This window comes from Macadamia integrifolia, unplaced genomic scaffold (assembly GCF_013358625.1).
Source record: "Macadamia integrifolia cultivar HAES 741 unplaced genomic scaffold, SCU_Mint_v3 scaffold1516, whole genome shotgun sequence".
Lineage (NCBI taxonomy): Eukaryota > Viridiplantae > Streptophyta > Magnoliopsida > Proteales > Proteaceae > Macadamia > Macadamia integrifolia.
In genome coordinates, this window is record NW_024868243.1 from 6,886 (window position 1) to 11,866 (window position 4,981).

Genomic DNA, 4,981 nt, shown 5'->3' on the forward strand with positions numbered 1-4,981 from the left:
AATGACTTTTAAAAGTCACATGGTATTTGGTATCAGAGTCCTGGGATACCGTGGAAATGTGGGAAATTTCGACAGTATCGGTGGAAATCTTGAACCATGCTTAACACCCTTTTCTTCTCTTAAACATGCCAGATTAACTCTCTGGGGACTCTGTCATAGGCTTTTTCTAGGTCAATAAGGACCATATGGAGATCCCTCTTTCCAACTCTAAAGGTTTCCATTAGCTTCTTGAGTAGGTGATAACTTCTGTTGTGGACCTATCTGGGCATAAAACCAAATTGGTTCTATGAGATATTAATTTATCTTCTCGTATGGGCTTCAGTAATCGTCTCCTTTAGCTTCATAGTATGACTCATTAGTTTTATGCCTATATAGTTATTGCAGTCCTAAATATCCCCTTTATTTTTGTAGATCGGTAACTACAATGCTTCTCCTCTATATAGCTGGAATTTTCCTTGTACTCATAATCTTGTTAAAAAGCTTGGTTAATCAGGATAGTGCACATAATCCTCTTCCACACTTATATTGGCACCTCATCTGGGCCTGATGGCTTATCTACTTTCATCTTTCTTGAGGATTCTTTAACTTCAGCCACTCCAACCTTTCGTATATATCTATGACATGTGGTACCTTGGTGGATAATGCAATCTTCCAGGCTATTCCTTCCGAACTGTCTCCATTTACTCATCTCATCTCTTCATGATGAACTTTATAATAATTTGCACTCCACCATCATTACTTTTTTAATACATATAACTTGATTGAAATCCCTACTCTTCCTTTATTTTATAGATAGATTTTCCCCTTTCCTTTGTGTTTAGATTATTGTAAAAGTCATCATATATCTTCGTCCTTGTTTTACCCATGATCTTCTTAGTTTCATTACTTCTAGCAATATACCTCCTTTTATCTTCTGCCTCTTTAGCCTTTTTCCAAGTCTTAAACCTATATTTTTAGTCTTAATATCGTGTTCCTTACCAAAGGGCCACTTTGTTCACTTGACTTTAGGCACTCCAAAAACATAAGAAAGCATACTCAGATAGGCTGATCACCAAAATGCCTGCCTGAACCTCCTCATCCCACCACCAAGTCTCCCTAGGGTCCAGATGAGTGCCCTTTCCCATAGGATTTCTTTGGAGACCTTTTTAAAACAAGCCGTCATCTCGGTCTCTATTGTGTTGGTGTCTCCCTTAATGTCCCACTTTCCTTGTTTGGCCACTTCATCAGTAATGAATCCAAGGAATCTCCTTTTTATCTCTACCACCTTACCTTAGGGCAAAGAAGCTTCCCTATCTTATGATGCTGAGACACTTATCCAAGACCAACAGTCTATGTTGAGAGGTTAGGGTCTCCTCAAGTACAACCTTACAATCCTTACACAACATTCTATCGGACCTTCTAGTTAGGAAGAAATCAATTTGGCTGCTATGTCCACTCTTTGTAGATAACTAAGTGCTCCTCTCTCTTTTCAAAGAAAGTGTTCACAATGGGTAGATCATATGCTTCCGCAAATTCTAAGACTGATAACCCCTCCTTGTTCTCTTCCCAACTCCATATCCTCAATGTACATTTTCGTTACCTCTACAATCTCTCCCAACATGTCTGTTCAGGTCACCTCCTATAATAATCTTTTCATCCTGGCCAAAGCCTTGCACTAATCCATCCATGTCTTCCCAAAATTGTAACTTAACTACATTCATTCAATCTTTCTTGGGGTACATAAGAGTTAATTATATTGACAACCTCTTTCTCCAACACAAGCTTGATGGATTTAATCCTATCTCCAACTCTTGTAACATCCACTACATCATTCTTTAGATATTTGTACACTACTATGCCCACTCTACCTCTATTACTTTGATCTCCCGAATACCACCTAAGTCGTCCTCCCTAACCTCCCATCTCTGACTTTCCCTTAACCAACCCCTCTTCCACTCTGTGCCGATTAGTACCACCATCGCAGTAGCCCTTCTTTGTCCTGCCAATGTTTTCCGTACCCCTCCTCTGTGGAGCTCTTATTACATCCTCTTAACCCTTCTCAATGAATCAATGCCTTATCTAGAACTCTCGTGGTATGAACTCCCTTTCAAAGCATGCCGAGGTTCGGTACCATATCAAAATCCTCCATTCTGTCTTCTATTATTGCTTTACTGAAACTAGAATTATAGAGCCCAATGCTTCTTGCATGGTCTCTTCCATTACCCTTGGTTGGTCATTCTTATCCGACTACTCTCACCACTCAAATGGCTGTATTTGGTTCCTTTGGGATCTGTAAAAAATTTACATCTCACTACTTTACTCCTCCTAGCTCCGTCTCAAGATTTCTGATTTTTTAAGGAACTCCAGTTTCCTATTCATTTTTATTTATGCTTATAGCTACCCCTCTGAGAGAGCATTTCTTTGTTGCGACCTTCGTCGGATTGCCTTGCATGTTTGGTGACTTGGGTCTCTCCCTTGGGGATTGGGTGGTGAATGTTGTTCGGTTTGGTCATGAAAAACAAAGTGGTGAAAGTCTTGATGGGTCCTCAGTTGAAGCCTGCAATGGGTGCATTGATAACATTTGTGTGAATGATTTGAGATGGTCAGGCCATAAATTCACTTGGCATAACAGAATAAGAGTAGACTTTAGGATTGCTTGCAAGCTTGATAGGATCCTGGTCAATGAATTTTAGCTCTCAAATTTCCCCTCTTCCCATGCTTATTTTGACCCCTGTGGTATGTCTGACCATTGTCTTGTCGTCTTGCTTGTCCAACCTTACACTTCCTTTGGTCCTTAACCATTCAAATTCTTTGATATGTGGTCCTCTCGTCGAGATTTTTTCTCGATTATTAAGGAAGCACCTCTTCCCCCTCACTGCTTTTGGAGGTGATGCTTTGGAATGTCAAAAGTGCCCTTAAAACTTGGAACAATCCTCTATTGGGAATATCACCTCATTGGAGTTGGATTGCCAAACACAAGCTCTCTGATATCCAGCTAAGGCTCTAATTTGACATGCTCAATGACCCCTTGGGGAAAGAAGAAAAAAAGGGTCTGTCTGGCTCAAAAGGAGAGTTTCGTAAGGCAAAAGTTATTTGTTAAATGGTTGGAGCTTCGTGACTCTTTAACTCTCCTTATTTTTACATGTCTATGAAATCTTGAACTAATATCAACTCCATCCCCATGCTTGTGGCTAGAGATGGTTCCTCCCTTCACCAAGTTGATGATATTAAAGCATAGGCTGTTGGTTATAGTTGAATACCAGATTTATGGGAGAATGAGTTGGCTTGTCTAGAATGATAGAGGCCGCCTTTATTTATATATGGTAGACGGGATTACAAATAAGGAATGTTTGGTAAGGATGAGTCACAATCCTTATCCTAACATACACACACAGAGTTGACACATTCAATGAATGTAGGCACATTAACAATCCCCCTCAAGTTGGTGCATATTTCTGTCATGACCAACCTGCATACGATAGGATAAAATGCCTTACAATGTAAACCCTTTGTGAATACATCAACTAATTGATTTTCAGAGGTTACAAAAGTAATGTAAATTGAGCCTTGCCCAAGTTTCTCCTTAATGACGTGTTTGTCCATCTCAGTATGCTTGGTCCTGTCATGCTGGATTGGGTTTTGAGTTATACTGATTGCTGCCTTGTTATCACAATATAGTGTCATAGGCTCTTCAGCAGTCCCCCCAAAGTCACGAATACCTTGAGCCACACAAGTTCAGACACCCTGTGCCATTGCTCGGTATTCTTCCTCTGCACTGGATTTAGATACACCATTGGTTGCTTCTTGCTCCTCCAAGTAACTAAATTTCCTTTAAGAAATGTGCGATATCCTGAAGTAGAATGCCGATCATGAATGGAACTAGCCAATTAGCATCAGTAAAGGCTTCTAGCTTTAGATTGCCATTTTTGGAGAATAAGATTCCTTTTCCAGGAGCTGATTTTAAATAACTCAGAATCCGATATATTGCCTCAAGATGTGCAGTTTGTGGATCATGTAGAAAAACAGGCTAACAATCACTACAAAATATGCATATTTTGGGTAGGTATGTGAGTGGTATATCAACTAGCCAACAAGTCTTTGAAGCTTTCTCTATCTATTGGATCACCACCCTTGTTGCTGAGATGATGGTTGACCTTGATAGGAGAGTCCACTTGTTTACATCTGAGTACTTGTCTCATTGAGAAGGTCTAGGACATATTTCCTCTTGTAAATAAAGATTTCCTATAATAAATAAAGATTCCCTTGCTAGATCAGGCTACTTCTATTCCTCGGAAGTATCTAAGAAGGTCCCAAATCTTTAATCTTGAACTCATTGGCTAATTGAGCTTTAACGCTGAAAATTTCCGCATCATCACTACCTGTCACCACTATATCATTAACATACACGATGAGGTAGTAAACTTTCTATCTAATGGTAGAGGGGATAGTGTTGTTTGGACTACATCTTTTGGTATTTTCAGCTCCAAAATGGATTTGGATTTTATTCATTCTTGAGGTGCCTTGATCCCATGGTGTAAGCTTATGTGGTTCAAGAGCCATATCCCTCAACATAGATTCATTGTTTGGTGAGCCCCCTCCAATGGAGTCTTTCCTCCTTCATCGTTAGATTTGGGGTATCACTCTCCTGTTTCCTTTATTGGAATGCTTTAGAAAATGTGGACTATCTCTTCTTTGCTTACTCCTTGTCCTCTTCATTTGGAAAGGAATCCTAAGAACATGCTGGCCCAGGAGACGGAGGATTCTTCCATTCCAGAGTGAATGGATTTGGGTGGATATAACTTTTACCGGTAATTCAACTTGTGATGTAGTTGGTAAGCTTGTCTTTGGTGCTGCCATTAACCACATTTGGATGGAGTGTAACCTTAGGAAATGGTCCCCTACTGTCACACCCCACCTTCACTTACTTGAAGGCTGGTGACTTGGATACACACTTGTATCCAATAATCCAACAAGGATCTCCGATGCAGTACTTTAAGATCAC